We start from the raw sequence: 14,458 nt of genomic DNA, 5'->3' as shown, positions 1-14,458 counted from the left end.
GTCTGGATAAGAGCAAGTGAAAAATAGCCTCGGCAGTCGATACTGGAGAAGTCCTCAGTGCTCATCGCTTAAGTTTTGGATTCAACGTTCTTTGGGAAGAGTATTATTCAGCGCTACCGATGCGGGCTGCGAATTCCTACTGAACCTCAAAATGTCAAAATTAAAAAAAAAATGTACTGAGAAAACAAAATACTGTGCTTAAAATTGGGCGGGGTGCATTTTAATTCCCTCCTGTTTCAGTTCCCTTGCTCGCCTTTGCCAGTTCAGCAGCTGGCTGGATTTCTGGGCGAAGAGCGGGAAGGAAGATCCTGCCTGCGTTCTGGTTCTGATTTCACGTTCTCAAGTTTTCAGTTTATTCAAAGCAGAGGGAGGGAACCAGGATATCACCACGTGCCACACCACTGCAACCGCACTACGGCTATCAGAACACAGTCCCTCAGCCTCTGGGGCCAGTCATGGCATATCCTCACGGGGACTCGAAGTGTATTCGTGACACATAGACACATGCGTTCACTTGCCGATCCTGTTTATTTCCCACACAGGACTTATATCTGAGATGGTATTTTTTCCAGGATAAGAAAATTTGTTTTAACTTAAATTTTAGGTAGACAACATACAATGCGATATTGGTTTCAGGAGTAGAATTCAGTGATTCATCACTTACGTAGAACACATCCCAACAAGTGCCTTCCTTAGTACGTGTCGTCATCTAGCCCATCCCCCACTCACCTCCCTTCGGCACCCCTCAGATTGTTCTCAATTATTAAGAGTCTCTGGCGGGGCCGCCTGGGTGGCTCAGTCGGTTAAGCGGCCGACCTTGGCTCAGGTCATGAGCTCGCAGTCTGTGAGTTCGAGCCCCGCGTGGGGCTCCGTGCTGACGGCTCAGAGCCTGGAGCCTGCTTGGGATTCTGTGTTTCTCCCTTTCGCTGCCCCTCCCCCACTCAAGCACATGCTCTCGCTCTCAAAAATAAACATTAAAAAAAGTTTAAAAAATTAAGAATAATAAAAAAAGCGTCTCTCGTGGTTTATTGCTCTCCTTTCTCTTTCCCTCTACCCCTTTCCCATATGTTCATCTGTTTTGTTTCTTAAATTCCACAAATGAGTGAAAGCATATGGTATTTCTCTTTCTTGGGTTTGTTTTGCTTGACATAATACATTCTAGCTCTATCCATGCCACTGCATATGGCAAGATTTCATTCGTTTTGACGGCTGAGTAATATTCCACTATATTATATGTATATTTTGGTGGCTCTTGATTATGATGACAGTATTCGTCTTCAGTTTGTTTCCCTGGGCCTTTTACATCTTCCCATCACTCATTTACGATTCTCAGATTTGTATGGAAAATGGAGACTCAAGGACCCGAGTTTCTGCCCCTGTGGGCCACACGCTGTGTACTGGGACTCAGGGGCCGCCTCAAACGCACAGTGGTTGTTCAGCAGATGTTGAGGGTTTCAGAAAATCAATGCCGTGCATGTCAACAGGCCTGAAATTGTAGCCAAACAGTCCGGGACTCTCCAAAAAGGAATTCTGAGCTCCTGGAGGAAATTGTCTCTTAGGGCTCTGTGAGGTTCCTTGTCTGTGAAAAGATGTTCAGGAAACATACAACTCCACCCGATTTTGTAAGTGACCTTTAACTTCTTCCTTCCATGCCTTTGCCTTTAAACAGGAATCCACCATTTCCCTTTGGATCCGTGTCCCTTGTCAATTCCTCCTCCTTTTAGAATCACCACATTTCCATAACCAGCGGCCTCCTTTCTCTTCTCTCCCCTTCCTTGGTGATGGTCATAGCCATTCATGTATGTGTGAATGCACTCAGCTCTAACTTCACTCCACAACCCAGGCCTAGGAGCCGTCCTCTTGCACCCTCCCCAGCGATGGGAATCTGTGTCTGCGTTTCGGCCGCTCCCCAGGTGGGCTCCTGCGTTTTCCCCTTCTCTACCCCCGGTGTCCAGCGAGCGTCTCGAGGTCACTCTACCTCACAGCGGAGCTTTCCTTGTTTCTTGAATTCTTCTGTTATCGAGGCATGGATTCGTGTGCCTTGGCAGAATCAGTCAATCCATCCTTTGTCCCTACATTTTTTGTGTCTTTCAACTTTTCCTTCTAGGCTTTACTAAATAGCAGGAACACCTCACTTTCTCCACAACTAGTGACTCCACTGAGTATTTGAGTACTAGGTTACCTCACTGAGTATATTTATCTCCTAATCTTGGGCTAGGCAGTCCTGGTCCTGCTCAGAAGAAGGTTATGATCGTATGAACCATTCACATAAAAATTGAAAAGTTATATCAGAATGACCCGTATGACCAGTGTGGGGACGGGGGGAGAAGTGAGTGAGGCTCCCAGGATTCGCAGTTTAGGGAAGCGCTGACCGTCGGTGATGACCCTGAACTTGGGCGACCCCATGAGTGAGCGCTGCCTTAAAGGCGGCACCCTACGGGCCTCCCTTGCTTGACCCTAGTCCCGGCCCTGGGCGTGGCTCACAAAACTGAACAGAGACCATGGGCTGGGCAGAGGGTCAGGAAGAAAGCACGTGGCTGCAAAGCCTGTGGCCACAGAATAGTGGGGTCCTGCGCCGGCCACTGGCAGATCCACACGTTCTGTTTTGTTGGCGCTAGACACGTACATTTTGGGTAGATAAAAGGACAGGGAGAGCAGCAGAGATGGGCAGAGCTCTGAGGCCAAGGGCAAACCACAAATAAGCTCTGTCTGCTTGGGTGCTGGCGAGAAGCCCGGCCCGGCTGCCGTATTGCAGCTATGAGGTGACGAGCACTCTGACAAGGTGAGGGGCAGGGACGGGGGTGGGGGGTGGGGAGGGGCACTCGGAAGGTAACGGGCTTATGACATTAGCTTCCTTAGGTTTTCACTCCTCCCTTTACCCTGTAGCTGTGGTCCCCGCCCCCCTGACCCCGAGCTCGGTCTCGGAACTCGCTCTAACCAGTGGAGCAGGAACAAACTTGCTGGAAGGAGAGGCTTGGAAAGGTGCTTGGTCCCTTGAATGCTCCCCTGTTGGTGTACTGGAAGAGAGCCAGTGGTCCCAGTTGGGGCCATCCTGGATCAGCCAGTTGCCAGCTGGCCATCGGACACTTGGGTGAGCACCAGCCTAACCCAGAAGAACCAACCAGCCAAACCCAGCCGTGACCAGAGCTGCCCAGCCTCCCCACAAAGTGTGAGTGGTAATCAATGGTGTTGTTTGAAGCCGTAGCATTTTGTGGTGGTTTGTGGCATCGCATTGCCATGGTGGTGGTCTTTGATGAGGAAGAGGTAAAGGCGAAGAAGGCGCCAGCATCGAGCTTCAGGCTGAGGCAAAGAGGCAGGATCTGGTAGTTCCAACGTGAAAGAAAGTCAGAAGCTCAAGATGAGAATTCTCAGAAGGGGGCAGGAAGAGACAGCAGTCAGGAGGAAAGGTGGCCAGGGGAATGGGAGAAAGAAAAAGGAAGCTTGAACGCCTGGGTGCCTCAGTCGGTTAAGGGTCCAGCTCTTGATTTCAGCTCGGGTCGTGATTTCACGGTTCGTGAGTTCGAGCCCCACATGGGGCTCTGCGTTGACAGCACTGAGCCTGCTTAGGATTCTCTGTCTCTGTCTCTCTGTCTCTCTGTCTGCCCCTCCCCTGCTCAGGCTCTCTCTGTCTTTCTCAAAATAAATAAATAAACATTAAAAAAAGAAAAAGAAAACAGGAGTATGGTACAAGCCAAGGGACGACATCTCAAGGGATGAGAGAAAAACAGGGTTAGATGTTGAAAAGAGAGATGAGAAAAACAAAGACTATGGGAAAGTCAACAGATTTGACAAGAAAGAGCCACTTGAGATCTGTTCCTTCATGACGCTCCTCAGACTAAACAGAAGAGTGACATCCAGTTGTGCTGGGTTGCAGACAAGCAGATCCACTTTGCTTGAATAGGGACTTAATATGGAATGAATCATTGCGTGTGCGTGTTTGTCTGAATGGATCTAAGTTGGTTATGTGACCTTTCCCGTCTCGATTCAATTCAGAAAACATTGATAGAGCAGCCACTGTGATAGAACGGGGAAAAACTGCATCTCCAAAAGGAAGATTGGAGTATTTCTTGTTGTCGCAGTGCATAACACAGCTAGATCCCGAGGGTATGTTTGAGATGGGCTGACGTGGGGCAAAAGGAGGTGACCAAAGAGAGGGACAGCCACCCTCCACGGCAGCCACAGGTATCGAGGCTTGCTGGGCTGCTGAAGGGGCTGCCCGTGCTACTGAGAGATAACAGATATTCCAGATCAGAGTGAGTGTGAAGACAGGACCATGGGGAAACTTCCAAAGAGATGTTCAAGGGCCCTGATCCTCAGTGGAGCCATAAAGGGTCAAGAGAGGACAATGGAGAGGAGGGTCTTAGGAGAGAGGGCTTCAAGTGTGGCTTCTCGACTTCTCTCCCCCATCCAAGTAACCAAGTCTGCCACTCTTGTCAAACCTGGAGAGAGGGACAAAGAGCGTGTGTGACTCAGTCTGGGCCCTGACTCACCCCTGCGACTGTGAGTGGCCTCTTGTAAGGCAGGAGTGGAGCTGTAGTAGGAATCTCCAGCACCCCTTCCAAGGTGCCTCAAATATGGAACCCCAAGTAAGATGTTGGCTTGACGCTATTCTAAAAATATTTTTTTTAAGTTTATTTATTTGAGAGAGAGAGAGAGAGAGAGCGCGCACGCACAAGTGGGGGAGGGGCAGAGAGAAGGAGAGACAGAATCCGAAGCAGGCTCCACACCATCAGTGCAAAGCCCTATGTGGGGCTGGAACTCATGAACTGTGAGATCATGACCTGAGCCGAAACCAAGAGTCGGACCCTCAACCGACTGCGCTACCCAGGTGCCCCGGCTTGGCTCTATCTTAAAAGGGATTCTGGGGGTTCCTGGGTGGCTCAGTCAGTTAAGTAAGGGGCTCTTGATCTCAGCTCGGGTCATGATCTCACGATTCATAAGATCGAGCCCCTAGTTGGGTTCCACACTGGCAGTGTGGAGCCTACTTTCGATTCTCTCTCTCTCAACCCCTCCCTTGCTTGTGCTCTCTCTGTCCCTCTCTCTGTCTCTCTTTCTCTCTCACTTTCTCAAAATAAATAAAGAAACTAAAAAAAATAAAAATGGAGTTAAAATTAAGGAATTCTGGGGGCGCCTGGGTGGCTCAGTCGGTTAAGCATCCGACTCTTTAATTTCTGCTCACGTCATGATCTCGTGGTTCGTGAGATGGAGTCCCGTGTCAGGCTCTGTGCCGACAGTGCAGAGTCTGCTTGGGATTCTCTCTCTCCCCCTTTCTCTCTGCTTCTCCCTTGCTCACTCTCTCTCTCTCTCTCTCTCTCTCACACACACACAAAATAAATAAACATTAAAAGAAAAAATAAAAGAGATTTTGCCCACAAGGTTGGAGTGCCCAAGCAAGGAGATTTCAGCCTAAAGAGCTTATGGTGTAGACCATCGTGAGCAGCAATTGAGATGGCATTGGGGGCTAAGGTCCTAGAGAGGGACACTGCCCTGGGTGGGGAGTTGCATCAGAAGGAGCCAGATAAGAGAGTCCACGAGAATGCACAGGAGAGAAACAACCCATGTTTAACAGCCACGAGGTCAGAGAGAGCCAGGATCGCTTAAAACAAAGGCTGCTAAGTGAGCTTCTAATCTCTCCCACGGTCTCCCTTTGCCCCCCCCCCCACCGCACCCCCAGCACAGCAGTGTGCAGGCCGAGTTAGCAAGGACTAAGGGTGGGTATGGAAACACTGTGGGCAGAAAGGAGTCCCATGAACCCACCCAGGTAGTCAGCCCAACAGGTTCCAATTGCAGTGATGGGCGTCCAATCAAGTTGGTAATTTAGATGATCTGAGACTCTTGTACTGTTTACGGTGAATGCAATTTTTCTTATCTAAGCGAGAAGAAAAGAATCACACATACTAAATAGGGTTTCAAAATGTGAGAACACCCAGCGGATGAGTGGACGAACAAAATGTGATCTGTCTTTACAATGGAATACTTTTCTGCCGTGAAAAGGAGTGAAATTTCGATATATATCACAACACGGATGGACCTTGAAAACATTATGCCAGACCCAGTAAGACAAGTGTTGTGTGTGGGACTTATATGAGGTACCTAGAACAGGTAAATTCATAGAAAAGAAGGTAAAAGAGAGGTTCCCAGGGATTGGAGGGAGAGAGGAATGGGATGTCACTGTTTAAGAATACAGTGTCACTTTGCTCAGATTCTGTGTCTCCCTCTCTCTCTGTCCCTTCCCCACTCATGTTCTGTCTGTCTCTCTCTTTCAAAAATAAATAAACATGAAAAAAATTTTTAAAAAGGGGGGTGCCTGCGAGGCTGAGTCGGTTAAGCGTCCGACTTTGGCTCAGGTCATGATCTCACGGTTCATGGGTTCTAGCCCCACATCAGGCTGTGTGCTGACAACTCAGAGCCAGAATCCCTCTCTCTCTTCCCCTCCCCCACCCATTCTGTTTCTCTCTCCTTCAAAAATAAATAAACATTAAAAAACATTTAAAAAGGGGCGCTTCAGTGGCTCAGTCGGTTGAGCGTCCAACTTCGACTCAGGTCACGATCTCACGGCTCGTGAGTTCGAGCCCCGCATCGGGCTCTGGGCTGACAGCTCAGAGCCTGGAGCCTGGTTTGGATTCTGTGTCTCCCTCTCTCTCTGCCCTTAACCCACTCACATTCTGTCTCTGTCTCTCTCAAAAATTAATAAACATTAAAAAAATTTTTAAAAAACATTAAGAAATGATATAGTGTCAGTTTGGGATGATAAAAAGTTCTGGAGAAGGTTAGTGGTGATGGTTGTATGTTATGAAGGTAATTATTAATGCCACTGAATTGCACGCTTAAAAATGGTTAAAATGATAAATAGAATATGTATATTTTACTACAATAAAAAAATCAAGTGACCTGTATAATTAAATCTATGAATTCTTTATGATCAAAGTAACCGACTATATCAATGATGGGAACTCTTCTGTATATCAGTCCCCACAGCTCCGGATGAGGAGCAGTGGGATTTATTTATTTGTTATTTTTTTTTTATCCCCCTTAGCAATACTCTGTTGACCAATTTAAAACAGATACAGCCAGGATCTGGATGTTACTTATTGAGTCAGGGTAGACTACCTAATGGCTTGAGACTCAAAAAGGCTTGTTTGAGTCAATGTATGACACAGTTAATATAGTACTTATTACCTGATAAACATTTACTAAATGTCTCTACTATTTTTACGGTAATTGGAAGCAATCAGAAGATCTTCCCAGGAAACAGAGTCTTCAGAAACTTTCTGACTCTGATCGCACCTTATGTGGTGCTCTATTTGTTCAAGAAGAATCTAAAGTTGTATCTTAGTAAGTTAAGAAAAATGGAATTTAACATGATTTTTTTCCAGCATCTAAATAAGCCAATTTTATGGGCTTTGTATTGTAAGCCAATACAAGCCAGTATTACATTTCTCTTCAAAACTATCTAGACCCGCACACTCAGACGCGCGCACACACACACACACACACACCCCACAGTTGAATCCAGGCTATTGATTTCACTAAGCTCTGCCCTCACTTGGCACCGATGTGCAAGCAAGCTCAAACATATCACCTTTCTGTGTTCCCTGTTCTTGTAGTTAGTGGACCACACAAAGGGCAGACCCAGAGGAGATAACGGATTTAACGATAAATCAAATGATTCATTCTTTTTCCTTTAGCCTCTTAAGATGAAGGGATTAAACTTGTTTGATGCCTGCACTGGAAATGTGCTATGTGTCTTGAATCCTACATAATATACCAGCCTTTTTCTCAGGTCTGCTCAAGTGTTCATCAACACCCTTCTAAGCTTCTAGCTCCCAGGTCAGTTAGATAAAACCATGGAGTCATGCCGATTAAAAGCGTCTAATCCCTTTAGGATGGCATGCCTCCCAGAGTGCCCTTTACAGAGATGCCAAAGGAAATTCAAAATAAGGTGCAGGTATGACTCCGTGTTGGCAATTCCGCCCCCTGTGCTGTGTCAGGAACAGTGCCCTCCCTGGACTACCCAGGACCTGGTTATTAAGGTGATAAGAAGTGCGCGGTGAGTTCCTTTAGGCTCAGAACGCTTCAGCTACTAAAAACGACACATCTTTTAACTCCAAGGTTTTCATTGTTATTCATATCGCTTACCCAATGAGCAAATGAGCCTTAGCTCATTTCTCTTCTTTTAGCGTGAGCTGGAGACATTTGGAACAATTAGGTGATTTCACTGCACCTCGAGCCATTGCCCCAATGGAGTGCTGTATTTTCAGTCTATCACTTCCCGTCAAGTTCAAGTTTATCTCTACCGAATATATATACGCTTCTGTGATGCCGTGGGGGTCGGGATGCCAGATTTAGCCAAAAAAAAAAAAAAAAAAAAAAAAAAAAGAAAGAAAGAAAGAAAAAAGAATGCACTGTTAACTTTGAATTTTAAAGGTAAAAAATGAATTCAGTTCCTAGTAAATCTCAGATAGTACATAGGGGGTTCTTAAAGAATTATTCACAGTTTAACTGAAATTCGGACTTAACTGGGTGTCCTGTATTTTCTCTGGCCGTCCTCACCGACAGTCCAGATGTAAGACGTGCATGTACATATATCACCCAAGAAGCCAGAGACTTTGGGGTCAATTTAAGTATCCAGGAGAAAATAATATAGTACGTCAGGGCACTTCGATCACTGCGGGCTGGGATGGACTTGTTTTCGGTTTTGTTTTTCCCTTTATCTTGTACCCTTTCAGGAGGAGTTCTTTCATACCGTGCCGGTGGTTTGTCCAACAGTAGGAAGCAATGGCAAAAAGGATCATTTACCTTGGCCTTTTTTTCCAAGCTGGATTCACCTGCTTTCCTGTCCAGGAGGACTCGCTGTGGTATTGTCCTCCCAAGCTTCTTTTCCAAAGGAGAACCCGGGCGTGCTAATTGCTGGGTGTCGGCGACACGAATGGAAGTGGACGACAGCTGGGTGCTGGGCCCGTTCTGCGGGGACAGGCTGGGGTTTCCATTGTATAGTCTGGCCTCCTTCCATCTGCACTGGCTTTTGTCTTGGGTCTCAAGCAATTGGCTAGAGCCGCAAACATAAACACCTCCATGCCCTTGCCCCTTATCATTTTCTTTTCATGTTGGTTGAGGAAATGTACCTGAGAGACCAAAGGAACACAACACACCCAGCAATTACCAGCCACCACGGGCAGGCGGCAAAGGCTCAAACAACAAAACCCCCGAGGTGGGCTGCTGCTGGCCCCTGGCTTTGCTCGGGGCTCCTGTCAGGGGCCAGGCTCTGGGACTGAGTCAAGGACTCCCTCCCCCTTCTGTCTTGGGACAGCTGGTTTCCTTGCTGCCAAAGATGGAGAACTCTGGAAGTTTCTGTCCTGATTTATTTCGCGCAAACAGCGGCCACAGGTCATGCCCGGTGCTGGGAAAGCTACTGAATAAACGGAAGGAGGCAGAACTTAACTAAATTTGTGTCATCCATGAAGCTGTTTTCTTTTTAAAGTTTATTTGTTTGTTTATTTCTCCATCTCTGTGCCCAACGTGGGGCTTGAACTCACGACCCTAAGATCAAGAGTCACACGCTCTACCGACTGAGCCAGCCAGGCGCCCCTAAACTGCGCATCTTTGACCCATGGATGCATCTCTGTAACCCACACCCTTATCAAGATACAGTATATTTCCACCACTTCACAGAAGTCCTTAGAAAATTCACAGCCCACCCCACCCCCACGAGGAAACCGCTGTTCTCCGTTTTCTTTCACTATAGTTTTGACTGTTCTAGAACTTCATAGAAATGGATCATACAGTCCGTGTCTAGATTCTTTTGTTGAGTAGATCAGCTCTCCCCTCTTTATATTTGCTGAGTTATTGTTCCGTGTGAACATACCTCAATTTGTTTAGTTCTCCTACTGATGGACATTTGGGTCATTTCCAGTTTTGAGCTATTATAAACAATTCTGCTACAAATACATTTGCATAAGTGTTTTATGGAATTTTTTTTTTCCTATGGAATGTATTTCTCGTGGATAACTCGATCGGAGTGACATTTCTGGGGGACAGGGTAGGTGAGTATCAAAAGGACTGACTACCCCGGATGTTTGCAAGGATGTGGAACACCCAGAACCGATGCATTGCTGGAGGAACATAAAATGGTACAATCTTCGGGAAAAGTTTGGACTTTCGTGTAATCACCTATGAAATACTTAGTGGCAAAATTGTGAAAAGAAAGAGTGTATCTTTTTTTTTTTTTTTTTTTTTTTTTGACCCAGGAAAAGCTTTGGTGGAAAAATCCCAAAGGGCATTAGAAAGAGAAGGTCAAGGGGCACCTGGGTCGTTCATTCGGTTGAGTGTCTGACTCTGGATTTCCGTTCAGATCATGATCTCGGGGTCGTGAGATCGAGCCCTGCATCAGGACGCACGCTGAGTGTGGAGCCTGCTTGAGACTCTCTCACTCCCTCTGCCTCCCCAACCCTCTGCGAACTCAGGGTCTTTCTCTCAAAATAATAATAAAAAATAATAAAAATTAAAAAAACAAAAAGAGAAGGCCAGGGGGTGAGGGTGTAAGGAGAGACATCTGAAAACACCACCGCCATTTCATACAGTAGAGACTGAGTTCTGCACTCATTCAGCGCGTTTATTGAGAACATTCTGTGTATCAGGCTCCATTTTACATATACACACATTAACTCTTATTCGGTGGTAACTTTGTATTGCTATTTAACACAAAGCTGCCGATTAATAGGCTATCTGTGCTGTCTGTGGGAGCTGTTGTATAAATGATGAAGAAAGGGAAAGATGATTGCCTCTCAAACCTCACAGGGGAAGACTGAGCAGATTTTATGTTCATGCCCCCTCCCACAAATAGTGAATGACTTCAGCAAATTGTTCTTATTTGCCATACTCTAGTTTGGTCCCAAAATGCCAAAAGCATTTCTTTTAAGCAGTTCTGTAAAAATGATCAGAACAGTAACGATGATTACAGATGTGTGGAAAGAAATGGTCATCATTACCGAGCTCGAAATCAGAGTTATCTTGTCGGGTGATTGGACTGAACTATTGTCCAGAATATTCTCTAGGCTCTCCTGTGCCTCCCTATCACGTGTCTCACTCCTGTAGCTGTCTTTCTCCCGTGAGACTGGCAATGCCGTGGCTCGGGCTGCTTGTTCAAGGACGAGGAACAGAGCCACCACCAAAGGGTAGCTGACAGATAAAGTGAGGACATACCAATCTTCTGTGGTTGGACGTGACCGAGATTTGGGTTGGTGGCCGTAATTGAGCCCCTACTGACTGATGTGCTGGCTCCAGTCAAAACAACCTGACTCGTTGTTCTCTCTTTCTCTGATATTACTTATTCCTTTTTTGATAGTTGGTTGATTTTTATAGGAAGAGTATATATTCCATGTACCGAACAGTTAAGGATTGCATCCAAAACAACCTCTGTTCCCTTACTAATTATTACGGATCTGCCGCACACACATTTATCTAAATTTGTCAATTCTTTTATTCACTTAACAGACGTTTCAAAAGTACCCAATCCACGTTGCTTTCTGGGCCGGGTGCTGGGGGAAGCAGGTGGCAGTTTCCGGCACGGGTAAGACAGGGTTCCTGTTCTGGGGGTACTTATCAAAAGAGCGGAAAGTTTTGTTTTAAGGACACAGCGTTCTAGACGTGTATTATGTGCTGTGCAGGGTAACATTGTGTTCTGCTTCTAACACCTGCCTTCAACTTCAAGCGCTGGCCTCTACTTAGAGCATTTTCTGAGTTGGTATTGACTTAGTGGTTACCCTAATTTGTAACCTTAAAAATTGTTTTTTTTAATGTTTGTTTATTTTTCAGAGAAAGAGACAGACCGCGAGGGGGAGAGGGAGACACAGAATCCGAAGCAGGCTCCAGGCTCTGAGCTATCAGCACAGAGCCCGACGCAGGGCTCGAACTCACGAGCTATGAGAGCGTGACCTGAGCTGAAGTCAGACGCTCAACCGGCTGAGCCACCCTGGTGCCCCTAGTCTGTAACCCTTGTAAGGGTTAAAACCCAAATCACATCCTTTGCCCTTTAGCTTACCAGGCTAACCGCGTACATTTAATTAAATTTATCTCTCACCAAATGTCCCCTTTATTTCCTTAATAGTATTAGTTACTCTTACTAACTTTTTTATACCTTAGTAGCTTTTCTCTTCTGGGCAGATATGTGAAATCTCTCTAGATTTTGACACCCTATTATGTTGTTGGAGAGGTAGATAATGGGTTTTTGGGTGTTTTCCTTCTCCAAAATATCTAGGTGGGGAACACTGCAAACATATTTCTGATTTACACAGTGTCTGACCAGAACTTTCTACATGGGGGACTCAGTATTATTTCCCCCCCTTGTTATTCATTCGCACTTGGAATTTGATATGCACTTGGGTTCAGGAGTAGGGAAGTAAAATTCCTTAAACTTGAGCACATGATCCTGAGTACATCATTTATGTTATTAATCGACAAACGGCTGAACTCTGTTTTTAATAAGTTCTTAAATCTGATAATAGACCTATACTCCAAAACAAATTAGCCCAATGTTTCAGGTAGTTGTGGACAAATGAAGTTTTGCATCTCAACCAAACTAAGTAACTAGACTATAAAGACATAAAATAATAATAATAGCAAGAAATATTTCTTCCTGCTTTGGTGACCACATTTTCACTTGGAAAGATGTTTCCTTTTACGAACAGAAAGAGAAAAGAATGACTCTATGTATTTCATTTTTCAAATTAATGATCTTGGATACCTTAAAAGTACTTCTTATTTTAAAAAGAAAACAAAATATTAGGAAAACGCTGGGGGTTAACTTCACCAACAATTGAATTCATTAAAAGTTCACTAATTATACTAGTAACTATCATTAGTTCACTCCCCCCACCCCCCCACTAAGTGCCTTACACTCAATTCTCACAAACGTGTATTTCTTCCCATTTTCCAGATGAGAAAACTGAGGCGTAAAGAGACTAAATAATTTCCAAACCATCTAGATAGAAAGTGGGGGAACCAGGGTATCAAGCCCAGGCAGGCTGACTGCAGATTCTGTGGCCAGTCATGACTACACAGTAGTGCCCAGAATATTCCACATCTTTACCTTTACTCTTTGTATTTATTCTTCATCCAAGAGTCGGCGAAAATGAGAAAGAGGCGATCTGTTGCAATAGCAATTCCGATTTCACATGCTTTGTAGCTCAGCACTGGGGTCATTTGCTAAAGGTTAAGAGAAATATTTTCACTAACGTGCAGAGGGTCCGTAGGACGTGGTACCCGAGTTTCATGGTCTTTCTTGTCTCTACAATGTCCATTTTGCCTGTAATGTGTTCATCTCTACTACAGAGGGTTCATACGTTCCCGTTGGAGATTTAAACAGCATTTTTGAGGGATAATGTAAGTTGACCATGCCCAAGCCTGTGTTTGGGAGTGTCTTTATAAAAGATAGGATGCATTTAGGCCATATTAGATCTCATTCAATGAGAGAAGGGGATGATTTAGTAGATAACTAGATTGTCCATAAAGTGATTCAAAATGAACATTAAATTTTTCCTTCCTCCAAACACTCCGGGCGCTTTCGAATCACTCATGCAATGGGTATCGTGTATCACCCTAGATCAGAGTCGTCAATGGCCATGCCTATCTTCCCTGACAGACTATAAAATTTGGAGCCCAAGGGCGTGTCTCATTCTTTGCTATGATCCCTTAAGAACTTAGAATGTGGTAGGAGCCCATCCCTTTTTCGTTGACTGGCACATCAGTTATCTATTTAAAAAAAAAAAATTAATGTTTATTGAGTTTTGAGAGAGAGAGAGAGAGAGAATGAGCGGGGGTGGGGGGCAGAGAGAGAGGGAGGCACAGAATCTGAAGCAGGTTCCAGGCTCTGAGCTGTCAGCACAGAGCCCCACGCGGGGCTCGAACTCACGGACCGCGAGATCATGACCCGAGCCGATCAGACACTTAACTGACTGAGCCACCCAGGCGCCCGGCGTATCGGTTATCCATTGCCATAGTCATACCGAATTAAAAACATCCCCAAATCCTGAGTGCTTCTAACAATGAACCCTTGGTGTTGGTCTCGGGTCTACAAGTCACCGGGGCAGTTCTTCCCATCTCGGTTGGGCTCGCTCAGGCATCACCTGTCAGCTGCAGCTCGGCTAGGCAGCTCTGGACCCTGGCCGGGCTCCCCCGTGTTGGGGTTCGGCTGGCTTGGGACGGCCTGTCTCTCTTTCATCCGCTGTCTCATCCTCCAGGCAGCTTCTCATGGCGCTGGAGGTGACAGAGAAGAAGGCACGCCGAAATGTACACGACTTCTGACGTCTAGGCTTAGAACTGGCACCCTGTCATTTGTACTGTAGTCTCTTGGCGAAACCCAAGTCACAGGCCAGCCCTGATTCAAGGGGTGGGGAAAACGGGCTGCATCTCCTCCTGGGAAGGGCTGCAGAGTCGTGTGAAAAGGCATGAGTGTGCGATC

General features: G+C 45.9%; 1 non-coding gene across 1 annotated transcript; it reads right to left on the bottom strand.

The window, feature by feature from the left end:
• Positions 1–9,511: 9,511 nt before the first annotated feature.
• Positions 9,512–9,584, bottom strand: TRNAK-CUU. The gene has a single exon. It is a non-coding gene; the product is annotated as a tRNA-Lys (tRNA).
• Between the last annotated feature and the right edge of the window lie 4,874 nt (positions 9,585–14,458).

Source organism: Leopardus geoffroyi, chromosome C2 (genome assembly GCF_018350155.1).
Source record: "Leopardus geoffroyi isolate Oge1 chromosome C2, O.geoffroyi_Oge1_pat1.0, whole genome shotgun sequence".
NCBI classification, from domain to species: Eukaryota; Metazoa; Chordata; class Mammalia; order Carnivora; family Felidae; genus Leopardus; species Leopardus geoffroyi.
This window is presented reverse-complemented; position numbering and strand designations above follow the sequence as displayed.